The sequence below is a fragment of the Liolophura sinensis genome, chromosome 1 (assembly GCF_032854445.1).
Source record: "Liolophura sinensis isolate JHLJ2023 chromosome 1, CUHK_Ljap_v2, whole genome shotgun sequence".
In the NCBI taxonomy this organism is placed as follows: Eukaryota; Metazoa; Mollusca; class Polyplacophora; order Chitonida; family Chitonidae; genus Liolophura; species Liolophura sinensis.
In genome coordinates this window covers 90,674,004-90,698,221 of record NC_088295.1, presented here as the reverse complement: position 1 = coordinate 90,698,221, position 24,218 = coordinate 90,674,004, and the positions used below count along the sequence as shown (strand labels likewise).

The 24,218-nt window shown below is 42.3% G+C and overlaps 1 protein-coding gene across 1 annotated transcript in view; it reads left to right on the top strand.

Moving 5' to 3' along the window:
• Positions 1-15: 15 nt before the first annotated feature.
• LOC135465533 (protein turtle homolog B-like) overlaps positions 16-24,218 on the top strand; it is an 86,157-nt gene continuing 61,954 nt past the window's right edge. The window contains exon 1 of the mRNA XM_064742774.1: positions 16-121. The gene's annotated coding sequence lies outside the window, so the exon portion shown is untranslated. The remainder of the gene's footprint in view (positions 122-24,218) is intronic.

Sequence of the window (24,218 nt, the reverse complement as noted above, 5' to 3'; positions counted from 1 at the left end):
CTGGATTACAAATGTGTGGAATACAAGAGGAATCTGGCAGCTTGACAATTAGGCCCGAGTGTTTAGGGTGAACAGAACGGGTCTATCCTGCCAGCAGCAGTGTACAGGTATGCCAGCGCAGGTATGTCTGTGCTATGAGCCTCAAGTCAGTCTCCTGGCCACTCAGCTAATCCACTGCCGTCTTTAAGAGGAACAATAGCCTGTTTCTGTTGTACATTATAAGCTACCCCATACATGTATACCTGGGCTAGCATGTCAGCATTACATGCCTTCTCCTAATGCTGCGTCTGTTGTTTGTTGGGTATCAGAAAGTTTTCCCGTTACTACGGGAAACATTTCAGAGATGCTAGCTCAGCCAAGGTTATGATGACCTCTTAAAAGTAGATTCACTCTCAGCTTTGTAACTCTTGTTTTGTCTGAGCACTAATTTTCCTAAGAGGAGTACTTTAGGAATTTCTAGTTCACAGTACAAGGAGTTTTACAGAGCATAGTTAGGATGTTCTCAGAGAGAGGTTTATGGAATAAATATGGCATATAGCTATAATCATGTAGGATTTAGATTATGTGTATTCCGAGCTGGCAAGTATTTAGTCAGATATTGTGCATGCACTTGCATTTAAGCTTTTAAGCATGGTTTCGAAATAGCATCTGCTGAATATTTCATCAATCTTTTATTCCGGGAAATAGTCTTTAAGCTCTGCAAAGTGTTATTTATTCACCCATTTAAATTTTGATGTAGGGATGAATCCAGTAATAGCAGATTCCATCAAAAGATAAAATACATGTAATAAATGAATGGCCGTACATGTAGTCTGGCAATCCAGTGTGGCTTGTGTCTATGTGGGGGACATATGGGCCGTGTAGGATTCCCTGTCTGTATCGGTGTACATGTAGTCTGGCAATCCAGTGTGGCTTGTGTCTATGTGGGGGACATATGGGCCGTGTAGGGTTCCCTGTCTGTATCAGTGTACATGTAGTCTGGCAATCCGGTGTGGCTTGTGTCTATGTGGGGGACATATGGGCCGTGTAGGGTTCCATGTCTGTATCAGTGTACATGTAGTCTGGCAATCCAGTGTGGCTTGTGTCTATGTGAGGGACATATGGGCCGTGTAGGATTCCATGTCTGTATCAGTGTACATGTAGTCTGGCAATCCAGTGTGGCTTGTGTCTATGTGGGGGACATATGGGCCGTGTAGGGTTCCATGTCTGTATCGGTGTACATGTAGTCTGGCAATCCGGTGTGGCTTGTGTCTATGTGGGGGACATATGGGCCGTGTAGGGTTCCATGTCTGTATCAGTGTACATGTAGTCTGGCAATCCAGTGTGGCTTGTGTCTATGTGGGGGACATATGGGCCGTGTAGGGTTCCATGTCTGTATCAGTGTACATGTAGTCTGGCAATCCATTGTGGCTTGTGTCTATGTGGGGGACATATGGGCCGTGTAGGGTTCCATGTCTGTATCAGTGTACATGTAGTCTGGCAATCCAGTGTGACTTGTGTCTATGTGGGGGACATATGGGCCGTGTAGGGTTCCCTGTCTGTATCAGTGTACATGTAGTCTGGCAATCCGGTGTGGCTTGTGTCTATGTGGGGGACATATGGGCCATGTAGGATTCCATGTCTGTATCAGTGTACATGTAGTCTGGCAATCCGGTGTGGCTTGTGTCTATGTGAGGGACATATGGGCCATGTAGGATTCCATGTCTGTATCAGTGTACATGTAGTCTGGCAATCCGGTGTGGCTTGTGTCTATGTGGGGGACATATGGGCCGTGTAGGATTCCATGTCTGTATCAGTGTACATGTAGTCTGGCAATCCAGTGTGGCTTGTGTCTATGTGAGGGACATATGGGCCGTGTAGGATTCCATGTCTGTATCAGTGTACATGTAGTCTGGCAATCCAATGTGGCTTGTGTCTATGTGAGGGACATATGGGCCATGTAGGATTCCATGTCTGTATCAGTGTACATGTAGTCTGGCAATCCAGTGTGGCTTGTGTCTATGTGGGGGACATATGGGCCGTGTAGGATTCCATGTCTGTATCAGTGTACATGTAGTCTGGCAATCCAGTGTGGCTTGTGTCTATGTGGGGGACATATGGGCCGTGTAGGATTCCATGTCTGTATCAGTGTACATGTAGTCTGGCAATCCAGTGTGGCTTGTGTCTATGTGGGGGACATATGGGCCGTGTAGGGTTCCATGTCTGTATCAGTGTACATGTAGTCTGGCAATCCAGTGTGGCTTGTGTCTATGTGAGGGACATATGGGCCGTGTAGGATTCCATGTCTGTATCAGTGTACATGTAGTCTGGCAATCCAGTGTGGCTTGTGTCTATGTGGGGGACATATGGGCCGTGTAGGATTCCATGTCTGTATCAGTGTACATGTAGTCTGGCAATCCGGTGTGGCTTGTGTCTATGTGAGGGACATATGGGCCGTGTAGGATTCCATGTCTGTATCAGTGTACATGTAGTCTGGCAATCCAGTGTGGCTTGTGTCTATGTGGGGGACATATGGGCCGTGTAGGATTCCATGTCTGTATCAGTGTACATGTAGTCTGGCAATCCAATGTGGCTTGTGTCTATGTGGGGGACATATGGGCCGTGTAGGATTCCATGTCTGTATCAGTGTACATGTAGTCTGGCAATCCAGTGTGGCTTGTGTCTATGTGAGGGACATATGGGCCATGTAGGATTCCATGTCTGTATCAGTGTACATGTAGTCTGGCAATCCAGTGTGGCTTGTGTCTATGTGGGGGACATATGGGCCGTGTAGGATTCCATGTCTGTATCAGTGTACATGTAGTCTGGCAATCCAGTGTGGCTTGTGTCTATGTGGGGGACATATGGGCCGTGTAGGGTTCCATGTCTGTATCGGTGTACATGTAGTCTGGCAATCCAGTGTGGCTTGTGTCTATGTGAGGGACATATGGGCCATGTAGGATTCCATGTCTGTATCGGTGTACATGTAGTCTGGCAATCCGGTGTGGCTTGTGTCTATGTGGGGGACATATGGGCCATGTAGGATTCCATGTCTGTATCAGTGTACATGTAGTCTGGCAATCCGGTGTGGCTTGTGTCTATGTGAGGGACATATGGGCCGTGTAGGATTCCATGTCTGTATCAGTGTACATGTAGTCTGGCAATCCAGTGTGGCTTGTGTCTATGTGGGGGACATATGGGCCGTGTAGGGTTCCATGTCTGTATCAGTGTACATGTAGTCTGGCAATCCGGTGTGGCTTGTGTCTATGTGGGGGACACATGGGCCGTGTAGGATTCCATGTCTGTATCGGTGTACATGTAGTCTGGCAATCCGGTGTGGCTTGTGTCTATGTGGGGGACATATGGGCCATGTAGGATTCCATGTCTGTATCGGTGTACATGTAGTCTGGCAATCCAGTGTGGCTTGTGTCTATGTGAGGGACATATGGGCTGTATAGGATTCCCTGTCTGTATCATTGTACATGTAGTCTGGCAATCCAGTGTGGCTTGTGTCTATGTGGGGGACATATGGGCCGTGTAGGGTTCCATGTCTGTATCAGTGTACATGTAGTCTGGCAATCCGGTGTGGCTTGTGTCTATGTGAGGGACATATGGGCCGTGTAGGGTTCCATGTCTGTATCGGTGTACATGTAGTCTGGCAATCCGGTGTGGCTTGTGTCTATGTGAGGGACATATGGGCCGTGTAGGGTTCCATGTCTGTATCGGTGTACATGTAGTCTGGCAATCCGGTGTGGCTTGTGTCTATGTGAGGGACATATGGGCCATGTAGGATTCCATGTCTGTATCGGTGTACATGTAGTCTGGCAATCCGGTGTGGCTTGTGTCTATGTGAGGGACATATGGGCCGTGTAGGGTTCCATGTCTGTATCGGTGTACATGTAGTCTGGCAATCCAATGTGGCTTGTGTCTATGTGGGGGACATATGGGCCGTGTAGGATTCCATGTCTGTATCAGTGTACATGTAGCCTGGCAATCCGGTGTGGCTTGTGTCTATGTGGGGGACATATGGGCCATGTAGGATTCCATGTCTGTATCAGTGTACATGTAGTCTGGCAATCCGGTGTGGCTTGTGTCTATGTGGGGGACATATGGGCCGTGTAGGATTCCATGTCTGTATCAGTGTACATGTAGTCTGGCAATCCGGTGTGGCTTGTGTCTATGTGGGGGACATATGGGCCGTGTAGGGTTCCATGTCTGTATCGGTGTACATGTAGTCTGGCAATCCAGTGTGGCTTGTGTCTATGTGAGGGACATATGGGCCGTGTAGGATTCCATGTCTGTATCGGTGTACATGTAGTCTGGCAATCCGGTGTGGCTTGTGTCTATGTGGGGGACATATGGGCCGTGTAGGATTCCATGTCTGTATCAGTGTACATGTAGTCTGGCAATCCGGTGTGGCTTGTGTCTATGTGGGGGACATATGGGCCGTGTAGGGTTCCATGTCTGTATCGGTGTACATGTAGTCTGGCAATCCAGTGTGGCTTGTGTCTATGTGGGGGACATATGGGCCGTTTAGGATTCCATGTCTGTATCAGTGTACATGTAGTCTGGCAATCCAGTGTGGCTTGTGTCTATGTGGGGGACATATGGGCCGTGTAGGATTCCATGTCTGTATCAGTGTACATGTAGTCTGGCAATCCAGTGTGGCTTGTGTCTATGTGGGGGACATATGGGCCGTGTAGGATTCCATGTCTGTATCGGTGTACATGTAGTCTGGCAATCCAGTGTGGCTTGTGTCTATGTGGGGGACATATGGGCCGTGTAGGATTCCATGTCTGTATCGGTGTACATGTAGTCTGGCAATCCGGTGTGGCTTGTGTCTATGTGGGGGACATATGGGCCGTGTAGGATTCCATGTCTGTATCGGTGTACATGTAGTCTGGCAATCCAGTGTGGCTTGTGTCTATGTGAGGGACATATGGGCTGTATAGGATTCCCTGTCTGTATCAGTGTACATGTAGTCTGGCAATCCAGTGTGGCTTGTGTCTATGTGGGGGACATATGGGCCATGTAGGATTCCATGTCTGTATCGGTGTACATGTAGTCTGGCAATCCGGTGTGGCTTGTGTCTATGTGGGGGACATATGGGCCGTGTAGGATTCCATGTCTGTATCAGTGTACATGTAGTCTGGCAATCCAGTGTGGCTTGTGTCTATGTGAGGGACATATGGGCTGTATAGGATTCCCTGTCTGTATCAGTGTACATGTAGTCTGGCAATCCAGTGTGGCTTGTGTCTATGTGGGGGACATATGGGCCATGTAGGATTCCATGTCTGTATCGGTGTACATGTAGTCTGGCAATCCGGTGTGGCTTGTGTCTATGTGGGGGACATATGGGCCGTGTAGGATTCCATGTCTGTATCAGTGTACATGTAGTCTGGCAATCCAGTGTGGCTTGTGTCTATGTGGGGGACATATGGGCCATGTAGGATTCCATGTCTGTATCGGTGTACATGTAGTTTGGCAATCCAGTGTGGCTTGTGTCTATGTGAGGGACATATGGGCCGTGTAGGATTCCATGTCTGTATCAGTGTACATGTAGTCTGGCAATCCAGTGTGGCTTGTGTCTATGTGAGGGACATATGGGCCGTGTAGGATTCCCTGTCTGTATCAGTGTACATGTAGTCTGGCAATCCGGTGTGGCTTGTGTCTATGTGAGGGACATATGGGCCGTGTAGGATTCCATGTCTGTATCAGTGTACATGTAGTCTGGCAATCCAGTGTGGCTTGTGTCTGTGTGAGGGACATATGGGCCGTGTAGGGTTCCATGTCTGTATCAGTGTACATGTAGTCTGGCAATCCAGTGTGGCTTGTGTCTATGTGAGGGACATATGGGCCGTGTAGGGTTCCATGTCTGTATCAGTGTACATGTAGTCTGGCAATCCAGTGTGGCTTGTGTCTATGTGGGGGACATATGGGCCATGTAGGATTCCATGTCTGTATCGGTGTACATGTAGTCTGGCAATCCAGTGTGGCTTGTGTCTATGTGGGGGACATATGGGCCGTGTAGGATTCCCTGTCTGTATCAGTGTACATGTAGTCTGGCAATCCAATGTGGCTTGTGTCTATGTGAGGGACATATGGGCTGTATAGGATTCCCTGTCTGTATCAGTGTACATGTAGTCTGGCAATCCAGTGTGGCTTGTGTCTATGTGGGGGACATATGGGCCATGTAGGATTCCATGTCTGTATCGGTGTACATGTAGTCTGGCAATCCGGTGTGGCTTGTGTCTATGTGGGGGACATATGGGCCATGTAGGATTCCATGTCTGTATCGGTGTACATGTAGTCTGGCAATCCATTGTGGCTTGTGTCTATGTGAGGGACATATGGGCCGTATAGGATTCCCTGTCTGTATCAGTGTACATGTAGTCTGGCAATCCAGTGTGGCTTGTGTCTATGTGGGGGACATATGGGCCATGTAGGATTCCATGTCTGTATCGGTGTACATGTAGTCTGGCAATCCGGTGTGGCTTGTGTCTATGTGGGGGACATATGGGCCATGTAGGATTCCCTGTCTGTATCAGTGTACATGTAGTCTGGCAATCCAGTGTGGCTTGTGTCTATGTGGGGGACATATGGGCTGTATAGGATTCCCTGTCTGTATCAGTGTACATGTAGTCTGGCAATCCAGTGTGGCTTGTGTCTATGTGGGGGACATATGGGCCATGTAGGATTCCATGTCTGTATCGGTGTACATGTAGTCTGGCAATCCGGTGTGGCTTGTGTCTATGTGGGGGACATATGGGCCATGTAGGATTCCATGTCTGTATCGGTGTACATGTAGTCTGGCAATCCATTGTGGCTTGTGTCTATGTGGGGGACATATGGGCCATGTAGGATTCCATGTCTGTATCGGTGTACATGTAGTTTGGCAATCCATTGTGGCTTGTGTCTATGTGAGGGACATATGGGCCATGTAGGGTTCCATGTCTGTATCGGTGTACATGTAGTCTGGCAATCCAGTGTGGCTTGTGTCTATGTGGGGGACATATGGGCCGTGTAGGATTCCATGTCTGTATTGGTGTACATGTAGTCTGGCAATCCAATGTGGCTTGTGTCTATGTGAGGGACATATGGGCCGTGTAGGATTCCATGTCTGTATCGGTGTACATGTAGTCTGGCAATCCAATGTGGCTTGTGTCTATGTGAGGGACATATGGGCCGTGTAGGGTTCCATGTCTGTATCATTGTACATGTAGTCTGGCAATCCATTGTGACTTGTGTCTATGTGGGGGACATATGGGCCGTGTAGGATTCCATGTCTGTATCGGTGTACATGTAGTCTGGCAATCCAGTGTGGCTTGCGTCTATGTGGGGGACATATGGGCCATGTAGGATCCATGTCTGTATCGGTGTACATGTAGTCTGGCAATCCAGTGTGGCTTGTGTCTATGTGGGGGACATATGGGCCGTGTAGGATTCCATGTCTGTATCAGTGTACATGTAGTCTGGCAATCCAATGTGGCTTGTGTCTATGTGAGGGACATATGGGCCGTATAGGATTCCCTGTCTGTATCAGTGTGAATGTGAAAGATCTACAGCCCTGTGGTGAGAGATATATCAGAATATATGTACACTTTTTCCAGAGCAACAAAGCCCACGTGTAGCTGTCTCTGTGCATATGTATATGTTTATGTTTACTGGGTGCATGTTCTGGGCTAATGCACACCAAGGGAACAAAGTCATCCTCTCAAAACTGAGGGTGCGTGTGTGTGGTAAAAGAGTGCATGTAATTATGAAACTGACATACATGTACACATGTAGGCAGAGTTACCTGTCCAGGCGCTTTGATTCCAAGGGCTTTTGCTGTTACTAACCATTAGCACTTAGATATACAACTGTAACCAATGAGGTGTTAAATGTGCACAACTGTGTGGCATCTGTAACCAGGGAGTTTTCAGGTGTGCATGATGAATGCCTTCATGTACATATATGTCCATGCAACAGTATCCAGGGAGATGTCGAGTGTGCATGACTGTGTGACAGCTGTAATTAGGAAGATTTCAAGTGTGCATGATAAATGCCGACATGGACATATATGTGCCAGCAGTATCCAGGGAGATGTCGAGTGTGCACAACTGTGTGGCAACTGTAACCAGGGAGTTTTCAAAGTGTGCATGATGAATGCCTTCATGTACATATATGCCCATGCAACAGTATCAGGGAGATGTCGAGTGTGCACAACTGTGTGGCAACTGTAACCAGGGAGTTTTCAAGTGTGCATGATGAATGCCTACATGTACATATATGCGCCAGCAGTATCCAGGGGGATGTCGAGTGTGCACAACTGTGTGGCAACTGTAACCAGGGAGTTTTCAAGTGTGCATGATGAATGCCTTCATGTACATATATGTCCATGCAACAGTATCCAGGGAGATGTCGAATGTGCACAACTGTGTGGCAACTGTAACCAGGGAGTTTTCAAGTCTTCATGATGAATGCCTACATGTACATATATGCGCCAGCAGTATCCAATGAGATGTCGAGTGTGCACAACTGTGTGTCAACTGTAACCAGGGAGTTTTCAAGTGTGCCTGATGAATGCCTTCATGTACATATATGTCCATGCAATAGTATCCAGGGAGATGTCGAGTGTGCACAACTGTGTGGCAACTGTAACCAGGGAGTTTTCAAGTGTGCATCATGAATGCCTACATGTACATATATGTGCCAGCAGTATCCAGGGAGATGTCAAGTGTGCACAACTGTGTGGCAACTGTAACCAGGGAGTTTTCAAGTGTGCATGATAAATGCCTACATGTACATGTACATGTATGTGCAGGCAACAATATCCAGGGAGATCTATTTCGTGAGTCTATTTCACATCACACGCTGTTTGGAAACAAAACCTTTACAAGATACAGATTTTTCCAGTCACTGCATTACTGTCAAGGTCCTGCTTATTTTTAGGTACAAATTGATGTTACCCTGTTCACATATTGGCAATCATTCCACAACCCAAAAAAGAATCCAAGCTCACCTTGGTCTTGCATCCAACCTCTGACATAAACCTCGTAAATACTCCCAAAGTAATTACCTAAAACAGACAGATGTTTTTTTTTTTTAGCTTGCAGCCATTGTATCTCACATCATTTGCAGCTGGAAATCACTTGCCATGTGTTTTTCCTCGTCTGTCACAAAGACTTTTCATTGGGTTACTTATGCGGTGACACCAGATTGAGTAATGTGGTTGGACAGCTGGGAATGTAGAATCCTCTGGACGTTTTCCGATCATCTGTCAGTGTTAGGGGACCCTGATCATGTGCTCTGTGTACATGTTTGTGTGTCAGATGTATTTGTATATGTAATTGAGGAGATGTGTGTGTATGGCAGAGTGGGTAAGCTTAAGTCTAACTGATAGGTGTGGATGGAATGGGACAGAGGCTATAACAATATCTGCAGTGTTATTCATTCAGTACACCTATACACCTTGCAGGCTTCTGTGCATATGGCTGGTACCAGGAAGTTGGGATGAGGTGAGCGAATGGTAAAGCTTGACGTGTACAGTTTGAGGAGTATGTATATGAACAGAAATCTGCTCGAAACCATGGCAGTAGAAAGATGCAAATATCCCATACTGTAATTAATGTACAAAGACAAGTAAAAAAGGTATGTGCGTGAAAATCAGAACAATACTTTTCAAAAAGGAAATCTAATTCAGCATGGAAAGAAGTTGTTTCAGCAAAGTAGATGTAGGGTATTGACGGATGGGCTATCGTGATGTCACGTACAGTGTATCTTTGTGAGCTGGGATATATGATGTACACACCTGGAAGGTACAAAGTGATGTCTCTGTTTCTGTTATACTCGTACAACCCTTTCCTGATTAACACAGTGAATTACACTCCAGCAAGTTTGACTCCAATACAGGGGCTAATTTCCAGTGCATGGCAGTACCAAAGGACAATTTGTGAAATGTTTGTTACCATTCCTGTCTTTCCGTTTTAATAAATTGTTCAAACTCAATTAAATGCAGATTTATCTTATTTTTGATTATGCTCCAAATAGGTGTATTTTTGTGGTATTTTTCAAATGGGCACATGGATGTCAAAACCATGCCTTATAATGCCTAGGATACAGTTTGCCCATTGTCGTCTTTTTAGTGAAGCGCATTGCTATTATGGGCTTGGCTGAATTTTTCCAGCATTATCCCGGCTATATCAGTGAAGTTGTTCAGAATCTTTAATATCTGAAATTCATATTATGTTGCCAAGGCAACATGCTGCACTTATTGAATATCAGGACTTCATTTCAAAATAAATTTATATAAGTGGCACTAGAAACGTCATTCATAATCCATGTGAAAAAGATGGCAGTTTAAATACCCTGTTCATTTCTCAGGGGCATGGGCATGTGAAAGTCAGCGTCTTGCTGAGTGAAGATTTATGGGGTGGCTCCTTCAGCGTTTGCATCACCATTCAACTTAGGCATGCTGAAGCGCGCACATGTCGTGTTCCGTTATTTGTTTGCTGCTCCATGTTGGTAACATGGGTGCACCCCTTCAAGGTCCCAGCATGCACCCCAATGATCTGTAAGGCTACTGAATGCTGAAGCAGAATTTCACCGGGTGCCTTGTGGAGCCTCAATGGTGCCATATTGGTCCATCCACAAATCAATGAAAAACAGACATTGATGGACTTGTGGCTTTATCTCCTTAACTGACTGACTGAAGGTGAAGATTGTGAGTTTGGGCTGTCTGTATCTGGTGGTGTGCTAGTAATAAGGCAGATTAAGAGAGAGGAGTAGACTGCTTTAGAGGACCCTGCAGTCGAAGGTAGAATCACTATCCAGCAGGGTTCTGAGTTCACCATCTGCAGGGTCTAGTGCTGTCTACACTGGCCCTATACCCATCCTAAAGATCTGACATCAACCCACCCTTCTGTGAGTGCCCATCCTCAGCACCAGGTTCAAAACAGGCCTCCTCAGGCAGTAGATCAGGTTCCAGGAATTGCTGTAAGGATCATTAAACACCCCCTTAAGGTCCCCTGTCTGGATGTAACTACACTGTAGGCCCCTGAATCTGTTCTGAATTATTGCCGTCCTCACTTTGCAAGAGGAAAATTGTATCTGTGTGTTACATCTGATATATTCCCATATGTAAATATCATAAGCAAACAGTATCTCTCCCCCTACGAAAACTCTCTTTTTCTCCACATCTGATAATTTGTTATGTATTTTTTTTTTCAAAAAAGTTTTCCAAATTTTCCCTGTCAAATAAAGCCTCATTTCTTTTTTGTGGCTGCATCCATATTCGTTTTAATTAGGCAGGGCATTCAGTTGTTTTTTTATCAGAGAAGGTCTTTTTTATTGGTTAATAAATTTTGTCAAAAGAAGCTGATATTTTGGAAAGAAGGAATTTTAAAGAAGTGTTTTTGGGCTGGTTGTGCCAGTGTAACGCCTTAAGTGATTTATCCATTCTGCTTTATGTTTGCATTAGGCTAAGAACAGTTATAGTCTTGGTTAGGTCTGGCACGCCTGGGTACGAGAAAAAAATACAACTCTAAAACAAAATATCCCAAGTCTGTGGATTCCATTGATTTTACTTTGTTTGTTCGGTGTTTTAAATCAATGACTGACACTTAGGGCGTGTGGATGACGCCATTGATGAGTTGAGCAGCCCTTAATGGCAGAGAGGATCAGTTCTTTGCCTTCTGCTCTTCGTATTGTTCTGTGCTGCAGTGGCCAGTGTTCATGCCGTGATCACATTGGTCAAAGGAAGTAAGCTGCCATTTGACCACGGCAATAGTTGAATTAATGCACATTGTTTCAGAATGTGTCATTTGATTTGTTGTAGTTAATGCCAACTTCTCTCGTGCTATATTATCAGTGATTAATATGTACTACTTGAATTCAGATGTGGACTGATGGTTTAAATAGTTCATGTGTGGAAATGTTTACACGTACGGTATAGGTGTTCTATAAAAAGAAGTGTATGAGGACTAGAGAACTAATAGGTGTTTTATAAGAAGTGTATGAGGAGTAGAGAACTAATAGGTGTTTTATAGGAAGAAGTGTATGAGGAATACAGAACTAATAGATGTTTTATAGAAAGAAGTGTATGAGGAATACAGAACTAATAGGTGTTTTATAGGAAGAAGTGTATGAGGAATAGAAAATTAATAGGTGTTTTATAGGAAGAAGTGTATGAGGAATAGAAAATTAATAGGTGTTTTATAGGAAGAAGTGTATGAGGAGTAGAAAATTAATAGGTGTTTAATACTCAGGTAGCATTGGTGTGGAAAATTAAGCCGAATAGGTAGACAATTGATACCGTACCAGTGTTTTACATTTACATATTAACTGGGACTTTCTTTGTACCATTCATCATTTGGTATCATGATCATTGCCATTATCAGTAATGTCGTTTCATGGTGAATATTGTGTCTTTAATGAACACAGTTTATACTGACAGAGAATGATCTTGCATTCATGAGAGAAATGTAACCTTAAGAATGCTCACATCCCAGACAGTATTCTCAGTATAATTGGCATTATATAATGCCATTACACATGCAATTGTTATCACTGAAATCTTTCTTGATCAAGCTATACCTTTCTGTGAGTATATAGATGTTTATTTACCAATGGTTTCTCCACACAACATTCCTGATACATAACGATTATGTGCAAAGGTGGCAAATGATTCAAGTGACATTTTTCATTGTTTGTAAGATTGCTTCCTTCAGAGAACAGCAGCCAGGTTTTGACTAGGCCTGTGCCTCAATCAAGGAAAAGCTTCCAAGCCACATGTAACTGCGGTAAATTGCATTTTCTGGGGTACTGAGATTAAACCAAGATTTAGAGGTGTTCAGAATACAAGATTGTGTGAGTAAGCAGTTTTATCATGCTTTCTCTTTATGGTTTCACTATTTCCTCGTGCTAAGTTGATATTAAGTGTGATGGGTGGAAGGAGGCAGCAAGGGGAGGATAGACTCTGATTTAATGTCAGCTTATTGGTATTTAGGCTACTCATTGTCCGTGAACAGTTTTTGGGCTGTTTGCATCAGACTGATAGAAATTTTGATTTAAACTGCCTGTGAAATTTGAAATCCTGATCCTGGTAGGAAGACCTCTTAACCCCGTTTAAATGAGCATCTGGGAAAAAAATGTTATAATGTATATGCGGTTGGCGATCATTATTTATTGTCCAATAGAAGCGTATCAAGTTAAACTGGTCAGCTGTACACATAGAGCTGTGCAGTGTTTAGAATCTGTGGCTAGAGCAGGCCAGGGTAAACAGGCTACTGCTGAATCAATTATACAGCATCCATTGATCAACATGAGGAGGAAGTGAGCAATGATAGACATAAACTGGGCACTGATTGGTGTGACCACATAAAAAATCCCAATCCCTACCACTTACCAGGAAATGTGTCAGTCAAGTTTTACATCAATATCACTGGCAACTACAGTTTTTGCTTAATTGTAATGGTTTGTGTGAATGATGCCACTTATTAAAAACCCACATTAGTGGCTTGGCAGGAGGTATAATTGACGGATGTTACAATGTATGAGGCAGATGTTACAATCAGTCGGTGGCCTAAGTTTGGCTGTTAATAATATATAAATGTAAATTGCCAATACAACAGAATATGAACATGTTAATAAGAAACATTGTATTGTTTAACAAAATTATCTCTATATACTCATGTATATTACATGAGGTGTGTTAGAAACTTGGTTTAGTGCCATATCCCTTTTATATGGCACAGGTGCTTTTTCTTGATCCATCACCTAAATATGAAACTACAGAACATGATGTGAGTGTGTGTGTGAAAACATGTACAAAAGAGTTAGATTTACATGTAAGTCCATACTAAAGGTGAGTCTCTCTCTGGCACAAATTTTAAAAACTGGCTTGCTGGGGCCAATGTGTTCCCGTGTTTAACTCCAGATATCGCAGTTTTACTTTGCAGCTGTATGTCCAAAAGTTTGTCAGGTACCTGGTGAAGGTCCGGCCGTTTCCTCTGGTCACTCGTGTTTCCACCTTTGCTGAACTTCATCGCTATCATACAAGTGAAAAAAATCTTGAGTATGGTTTTAAGTTTCAATCAATCAGTCAATCAATCAGAGAGCACAACATGGAATTTGGTAACATGGAAATATTCGTAATCGGTGGTGTAACTCTGTCCTACTGTAACATCCAGCAGTCTTTCACGTTCAAGGCGAAATTCGGGAATGGAGCAGAAAACATGGTAATGCATGGAGAGATTGGATACTGGGGTTAACACACTTTTGCTTGAAAATGATAGATATGTATATTACTGCAAAAATTTTAAATGGGGAAACATTTCGAAACTTACAATCATGTCAGTTAATACACATGGAAATGCAGAGCTTGATTTAGCCAGCAGCAAACCCAGCCATGGACTGTTATGTACCTGATGGTGAATATCCAACAAGCAAACTACATTCCCTCTGGTCTGTTTCGTTTCTTGTCTTTTGTTTTAGAAGAAGACGAAAGAAAAACAGGAAGATGTAAGATGTGTGACACTAACCATCTACAGTAGTTGAGGGTAATTTGAGAATGATTATGGAAGACGTAAAAAAGTTGATCACATAAAAGAAGCGGGGTGAAATGGGAATGTCAATCTGATCAGGTTTCATCAAGATTCTCTTAAGGGATACAGATTCATAAAAAGCTACATAAAACTGCTGAAGATGTACAGATTTGTACCAAATGTGGAGAGCCTGTTGGAGGCACAAAGGTGGAATTAGCCCGTCTGGCAGTAGGGGCTGATTGGACCAAGCAGGAACAGAACTACACACCAGCCTTCAATTGATTCCATGTCTACACAGGCAGAGAAAACATAAAAAATTCATTACAAATCTGGAATCCCTGAAAAGAATGTAGTAGTAAAAGAGAAAGTGTCTTGGGTAGATGAGGCTGTTATAAGGGTGTGTGTGTGTTGGATGGGGGGAGGGGGGGAGTGTAGTGTCTGTAGAGAAAAAAGCTGCTGGATGAACATGTATGTGGGTCAGTATTGAAATGTGCACATGGACAGTAAGCATGTTGTTAGCGCTGACAATTCCTCAGTAGATGCCTGAAGTGTTGTGGCTCCAGTCCGAGTTGCAGAAGTGGGAGAGACTATTCCCAAATTAGCAGTTTAAGGATGAATTCATTTCCTGGCCCAGGCCATCAGTCTGGCACAGCATAGATTCAGTCTACCCCAAATAAAAAGTCATGTGGATAGCCCAGCTAACAAGTCAAAGCTTTTGTGGTGGGGACGTCGGGCTGGAAATGAAAATCTTGATGCATTTCTAGCTTACTCAAGTTAGCACAGCTTGTGGAATGGGAATATTCTAATTTAATGACGAGCCTGTAGTTTTTTTTTTAGCAAAGTGTCATTATTGAACAGCACTATTGATATATGCAGTAATTAATTTACCTCTGCACAAGGGCAGACCCCCAGACTGTCGGCTGACTCGAGTCCAATGTAAAGGGGTTTTGTCAAGCTTTCCCCACTTGTCATTCATTTCCAGGTTTGATTTTCCATTAATTAGCTGAAATAACAGAAGTCCTTGTGGAACTGCGACCTGGTTCTTCTTTGTCCACCAATAAAACAATTGACACATAAAGTTTGTGGAATGCACGAGACCAGCAGGATTTGAATACATTTCACCTTTGTTTCTTTGTCCATACATTCCATTGTCACAGCTAAGGTTGACAGGTAATCTGTTGAGAGAATTGAACATGTAGTCACATGTACATATGTATGCTCTCTTTCAAATTCTTTACACAAAGATGTAGATGTACAACTACCTGTGAGGAATTCTCCTGGATAGACAAGCGGACGTTGTGCATTCATGAGGAGTATTATGCCACTCTAACGAAGTAATGAAAACACCTGTGTCTATATAATATGCCTTCTTCTGGAACTTCTTTTTGTACAGTATGTGTACTGTATAGGAACTTTGCAAAGACTCATTTATCATTTGTGTTGTTAAATGTCTGTCTACAGACTCCTTAATTACTATCAGCTCATTTCTCTTTATCATATTTCATGGGATATTTTCTGTGGGGAGATTCCTAAATAGCTGTATTAAATGTGGCAGTTGTATAGATGAAACCAATTGTCATGGGTATAAAATGTCCATTTGCACTCAATCAATTTCTAACGGATTAAATCCAGTATATTAAGGAATCAGAAATCTATTGTGCTGTCAGGTATTCTTGTAGATGTTGTTCAGAGTGTGATATTTTCACACGCCACCCTGGGGATGGTTGTCAGACTCTCAGCCAGGCGGATCGTTTACCCCTGCCAGAGCACCCTGTGGACTCTGCACGTGCGGTATTCGCTCCAATTATCCAGTCTGGAATTTCGTCAGACCGCATCAGCTTAATCACACAGTTTGCTGGACAGGCCCTCTGTGTAGCCTATGAAGTAGAGCATTCCGACTGGAAGGGTCCTTGAGATGGCTGTTTTTTGATTGGTGGTCAATATTAAAGAAGGAGTAAGTTGAGTGTATAGTGCTGACTTGTAGCTAGTTGTCCAGCATGTCCAGTCTGCCCTTCAAGCCAGCCAGCCTGTTTCTGTGAGGCCCCTGAGATTTCTAAACACATTGTTATTTCAGGACCAACAATGTTGTAAATTTCTGTTATGGTTACATTGAGAAACTTTACTTTGTATTAACTATGTGTGTTCAGGGCAGCCAGACTGTTTGGGGAAAATTAGCCCCAGATGCCATTTGACCTGGCTGTTTGATGAATGCCCACAGTTTGCTGCAACAGAATTGCCCTGTACATGTTACTGGGATAGCCTCAGACCCTGAGGAGTGATTGTATAAGTGGTTGATGGAATTGAGTTGCAACTCATGAAACATGCTTTCTTAGAATTGTGATAATGGGTGGTTGACGTTGCTCACTATTTGATGTTTGCAAAAATGGTGACTTTATGTAGACAAAATGCATGTGTGTATGACTTGCTTTATCTACTAATGCATTTATGGTCATGGGTACTGATTTACATTTGTGGCATTTTGTGATTTTGTGTAAACAGTTGACAAAAATCCGCCTCATTGATTGCTTTGGTAGAATATTAAGTTTTCCTCCAAGCTCTCATTAAAAATTTAGAGTAGGTTGTACAGGTAGTGCTTATCATGTTTCAGAATAATCTGGATCTCCATTCTCATTGAGATTTGGATATGGTGCTGGAAAATAGTCCTATGTGAATTTACATTATCAGCATGTACATGCATCACTGGAGTCATTGAGTACTGGCATTCATGTACAGGCATCACTGTACTCATTGAGTACTGGCATTCATGTACAGGCATCACTGGAGTCATTGAGTACTGGCATTCATGTACATGCATCACTGGAGTCATTGAGCACTGGCATTCATGTACATGCATCACTGGAGTCATTGAGTACTGGCATTCATGTACATGCATCACTGGAGTCATTGAGTACTGGCATTCATGTACATGCATCACTGGAGTCATTGAGTACTGGCATTCATGTACATGCATCACTGGAGTCCTTGAGTACTGGCATTCACGTACATGATATGTTCTATAGAGATAATCCCATAGGAAACTGAGGCTTTAGGAGCTACATCTATCAGCCTCCAAAATTGTCTTTTTAAGACTCTTTGTGCAGGCCTACATACAGTGTGGTTGAATTGTTCAGAATTTCTATATGAATGTGAAGGCCTACATACAGTGTGGTTGAATTGTTCAGAATTTCTATATGAATGTGAAGGCCTACATACAGTCAAATTTCTATATGAATGTGAAGGCCTACATACAGTGTGGTTGAATTGTTCAGAATTTCTATATGAATGTGAAGGCCTACATACAGTGTGGTTGAATTGTTCAGAATTTCTATATGAATGTGAAGGCCTACATACAGTGTGGTTGAATTGTTCAGAATTTCTATATGAATGTGTAGGCCTACATACAGTGTGGTTGAATTGTTCAGAATTTCTATATGAATGTGAAGGCCTACATACAGTGTGGTTGAATTGTTCAGAATTTATGAATGTGAAGGCCTACATACAGTGTGGTTGAATTGTTCAGAATTTCTATATGAATGTCAAGGCCTACATACAGTGTGATTGAATTGTTCAGAATTTCTATATGAATGTGAAGGCCGACATACAGTGTGATTGAATTGTTCAGAATTTCTATATGAATGTGTAGGCCTACATACAGTGTGGTTGAATTGTTCAGAATTTCTATATGAATGTGAAGGCCTACATACAGTGTGGTTGAATTGTTCAGAATTTCTATATGAATGTGAAGGCCTACATACAGTGTGGTTGAATTGTTCAGAATTTCTATATGAATGTGTAGGCCTACATACAGTGTGGTTGAATTGTTCAGAATTTCTATATGAATGTGTAGGCCTACATACAGTGTGGTTGAATTGTTCAGAATTTCTATATGAATGTGAAGGCCTACATACAGTGTGGTTGAATTGTTCAGAATTTCTATATGAATGTGAAGGCCTACATACAGTGTGTTTGAATTGTTCAGAATTTCTATATGAATGTGTAGGCCGACATACAGTGTGGTTGAATTGTTCAGAATTTCTATATGAATGTGAAGGCCTACATACAGTGTGGTTGAATTGTTCAGAATTTCTATATGAATGTGTAGGCCGACATACAGTGTGGTTGAATTGTTCAGAATTTCTATATGAATGTGAAGGCCTACATACAGTGTGGTTGAATTGTTCAGAATTTCTATATGAATGTGTAGGCCTACATACAGTGTGGTTGAATTGTTCAGAATTTCTATATGAATGAGAAGGCCTACATACAGTGTGATTGAATTGTTCAGAATTTCTATATGAATGTGTAGGCCTACATACAGTGTGGTTGAATTGTTCAGAATTTCTATATGAATATGAAGGCCTACATACAGTGTGATTGAATTGTTCAGAATTTCTATATGAATGTGTAGGCCTACATACAGTGTGATTGAATTGTTCAGAATTTCTATATGAATGTGTAGGCCTACATACAGTGTGATTGAATTGTTCAGAATTTCTATATGAATGTGAAGGCCTACATACAGTGTGGTTGAATTGTTCAGAATTTCTATATGAATGTGTAGGCCGACATACAGTGTGATTGAATTGTTCAGAATTTCTATATGAATGTGAAGGCCTACATACAGTGTGATTGAATTGTTCAGAATTTCTATATGAATGTGAAGGCCTACATACAGTGTGGTTGAATTGTTCAGAATTTCTATATGAATGTGAAGGCCTACATACAGTGTGGTTGAATTGTTCAGAATTTCTATATGAATGTGAAGGCCTACATACAGTGTGGTTGAATTGTTCAGAATTTCTATATGAATGTGAAGAAAGTAATGAATGAAATCTTTTTCCCAGAAAGAAAAAATGATTGATTGCAGTACATGTATTTTTTGTTTTGAAAGAATTGAATTTGCTATCAAATCAGGAATACAGAACTTGGGAGAATTTTGTCATTGTTGCTCACTTAAGTCTGGCCTTGATCTTAGTGTACAAGTTTGATAGAGTGTTAGCCAAGGTCCTGGAGATTGCCTGGTGCTCACTCTCTGTGTGCAGCTGTACCGCCGCATTGCCAGAGGACAAAACCTCTGACTGTTCAGCCTAAGGTAAACTACTCAGCGTCTCAAGGGAGTAAAGAACAGCAGAGCTCGCTATTGGAATTGGAGAAACAGTGGTAGGTATGCCAGCCTAAACAGAGACATGAATACCCCACATCACAGACAACTTGTTCTGGGAATTTTTCCCAAATGCATCTCATTTTGACACTGTCTTTCTGCAAAGAATAGGCCATGGCAGTTGTGCATGCTGAGGAATAAAACTGAATGGCAGAGTTTGTTAGTACAAGGCAGTTTTGGTTTGCTCCTCTTTGAGCATCCACAGAAAGGTACGTTTACAGTGGAGGATGGGGGATTTGAACACCATGGCTCACCTGCCCTTTGTAGAACTAAACTGCTCTTCAGGGCATAAGTGAGACAATGATCTGGTCAGTGACAGGTGAGCTGGTACAGTCATGAATATTCATGACATTTAAACAGGTGTGACTTTTTCATTCATTGCTTCTTTGGGAATGGTTGTAATGACAGGTAAACCATAATTGCTGCAAACTGAAGTGGCCATATTAGACAGTAGACTGCACTTAATTGTGGGGAAATGTGTTTAAAACTACATGTATATTGAACAGAGATACTTCATCAATATGCAGATGGCAGAAACAAACAGTTCAATGCGCAAAATGAACTGATTGTCAGATCTGAAGCATATTCAGTGAAAGTCTACACTCTGTTTTTTCCAGCCTTCCATCACCAGTAAAAACAATACAGACAGAGTTTGTGTTAAGATGTGGAATAGATAAAGCTGTGAGCTGTTGCATGGCTACAGTGATCTGACAGCGATGTTCCACAGTTTGTCTGATCCCTGCCTATCAAGGTTAGACAAATCATCTGTGTTGACCACCCAAACACGTCCCTGGGTGGTATCCTATCCTAGCGGCTATCTTCTCATATCTACATACCTGATAGACATTGTATTCTCGACCAAGGACTGTGTAAATACACACTTACATGTACCTTGAGTGTAGGTGGTATCATTGCCATTTCTATTAAAGATAATACCACTTAATACAGGGAAATTTTAAGAGAACTGAACTAAGCTCTTAAGGTAAATCCATCTATATTCTCATTAATATCACTTTAGTAAAAGTTTTAAAAACATTTAAAAAATATATATATAAATGGGCCATTTTCTACATACATGTGCCTATTGTGATGCTCATACAGCTCTAAAAAGTTATTAATCATGGCAACCTTTGGTCTTGTAATATCAAATTTGACACACAGAGATTTGTTGCCTACAGTTGCAGTGAGTGACTATATATATATATATACTACGTGGAAAGTAAGACTGGCTCAGTGTTATACCTTTTGGTTGTTGTTGTTGAGAGGAAACCCTGTGTGGCCTCACACTTGTCTTGTCAGCAGGCTCTTCTCTCTTTCCTCTTCTCCTTTCTTCCTCTTGTCCAGATTGCCCAAAAACTACCCGGAGAGCAGGTGACAAAGTAGAAAAATTGTGTGAAAAAACTCCATGGCTGTAACTTTGTAATGTGGCATTTCCTTGAAAGTTCTGTTGTGTAAATCTTTTGGCTGGGAAGAGTTTCTATTTACAGTCATTGATTTGTCAAGGTGTTTGTACTCCGCTTAGATCTGACTGGGGAGCCAAGGTTACAGACAGTTGATTTCCCGGCTATGTTTTACTTGTGGACATAGATGGATTGTCGTGTGCTCTTACTATCACTCTGACACACTGATCAGTCTGATGGATCGCCCGGCTCCCGCTCACCATAGCTGGTCAAAGGTCACCAGCTGATTAATAAGCTGCGTATCGGCTTTGAGAGTTTCCTAAATGATGTCAGAAGCTGTGTGAATAAGGAACGTCAAATTATGACATGAGCAAAGCTCGCTAGAGTGACGGCGTTATGAAGGCATTAAAATAGACACACCGCACAACAAGCCATTATTTACAAACCAAACAAGTTTTTGTAAAACAGGATTTTTTGTTATTCTACTATATGTACATATATTTTAACAGGTACTTATTTCATTAATTTTTATCATTTATTATTGTATTAAGTTTTTGAAGTTTGAGAAATGTCCAAGGTCTAAGGAGACAGAAAGATGTGTAACTGAGTGTTTATGTGTTTGATGTTCATGTATAGATTGGTAAAGCAGAAACAAGCAAGAACCTTAGTTTTTTTATTCCTAGGCTGAAATAAAGATACTATAATATTTTTCTGCTGCAACATTTTTTTTAACTCTAACATATTTTTCTGCTAAGTTTCCTTTGAAATTGAAATTTATTTTTGGATCCAGATTATTTTTCATCTAAGTTATGGTTTTCATATAAAATTTATTATTTTCAGTTTTAAAGCTTAAGTTTTACGTGGTTAGTTCAAGATCCATGCGACTATTGAAGCGGTGGCATATCTTTTCTCCTTTGACATAAATGTGTATTTTATATCTTGGTTGTCTGGCTAAACAAAAACTTAATAAATAGAAAAATCATGGCTTTGAAAAAAAATGATGAATGAAAAAGGAGACTTGTTGAGAAAAAATATCCAGTCCTCAGTTTTTTTTGGCCTTGGCATTCTATAGTGATGGAGATGACAGCTTTATTCATGACCACTGACTGGTATACAGATGACATCTTCAAACTCAAGATTTATTGAAGGTGGTATGTATCATACAGCATACACGTTACATTTGGAAACAATTGATTTTTGCAGTTTTCTTTAGGCACTTTTGTGTGTGTGTGTGTGTGTGTGTGTGTGTGTGTGTGTGTGTGTGTGTGTGTGTGTGTGTGTGTGTAATATCATCGTATTTATTTATGTATTGTACTAATATACACAAGTGCCTGTAAAGCACTTCAGTTAAAACTCGTTCTCTTTGATCTGTATGTTCTGTGAAGGTAAATGTAGACAAGACCAGCATGTGCTTTGTGTGCACCTGTACACCTGTGATTACACTATACTGAACCCTGATTTAAAATTACATGTGCACCTAGCTCCTATCAGATTGGTGGGATCTCAGCATCCCAGCCTTCATGCGCTACTCATAACCTAAATAAGACTTGAGGATCTTGTGAAGACGGCATGGGTTTGGGTAGATAGTACTAAATCCTGACTCACGTCTACCTTTATGACTGGCCAGGAAGATTAGGTGGAGTGGGAAGGGAGGACCACATATGATGATGTGATAAACTAACCTGTGTGTGGACTCGTGCTTTACCTGTCATGTGTACTAATCATGACAACATCACTCAATGTCTATAGTGGAGCAGGGAATATAACAGATGGCCCTTAAAATCAATGACATTTAATTACACTGTACTCAAAAGTCCTTGTCTGGGAATTTATGATGGGAAAACTACAATGTGGGACTGGTGCAAGGTATGACCTGCCACAATGGGAGTTTGACAATATGGAAGACTGAGAGAATCTGCCACAGATGGAGCAATTATGGTGGAGTGCATTATGTAAGCTCTGGTAAACTAAACAACAGATCCTGCATGAACAAAGACTTTGATCATCCTGTGCTAATGTACCATATGTATCTGGATCAGATTTTACCCAGTCTTTACATTCAGTTCACTTTCCTCAGGACTGTGACCTGCATAAGGAAAATCCAAATGTACCTTTAGCATGCTAAATAGTAACATGGATTTTACTTGTCAGTGTCTAGTGCACGTATATGTATGCCTTTGAACATCAATGACCACATCCATATGCGAGCCCATGAAAAGCCTTTTTTAAGTTGTGAAAGTAGTTAGATCAATATTTTTAAAGTTGTTAATAAACTGTGGTTGTAAATATCAGTTTTGGATGTGACTAATGTGTATTCTGCTATGTATAAGTAGCTTTTTGATGTCAATGTTGACTTGTACATATTAACATGTATATATGGTGTAAATACTCTGTGGTAGTGGAAGAAAACAGTAATTCAGAGCTGATTCTTACACATGGCCAGAGTTTAGTTGTGTATTCTAGTAATCTAGTGTACATGATGCATTAGCCAGAGTTTAGTTGTGTTCAATCAACAATTTCTGGCACTCATAGCCTGGGCACCCTCAGGCAGTGGTACACCCACAAAACAGACACACTCTGGGCACAGTGAGACAAGAGTACACCCACAAAACAGGCACATGCAGGACACCCTCAGACAATGGCACACCCACAAAACAGGCTCACCCAGGGCAACCTCAGACAATGGCACACCTACAAAACAGGCTCATTCAGGGCAACCTCAGACAATGGCACACCTACAAAACAGGCTCGTCCAGGGCAACCTCAGACAATGGCACACCTACAAAACAGGCTCACCCAGGGTAACCTCAGGCAATGGCACACCTACAAAACAGGCTCGTCCAGGGCAACCTCAGACAATGGCACACCTACAACACAGGCTCGTCCAGGGCAACCTCAGACAATGGCACACCTACAAAACAGGCTCGTCCAGGGCAACCTCAGACAATGGCACACCTACAAAACAGGCTCGTCCAGGGCAACCTCAGGCAATGGCACACCTACAAAACAGGCTCGTCCAGGGCAACCTCAGACAATGGCACACCTACAAAACAGACTCACCCAGGGCAACCTCAGGCAATGGCACACCTACAAAACAGGCTCACCCAGGGCAACCTCAGACAATGGCACACCTACAACACAGGCTCACCCAGG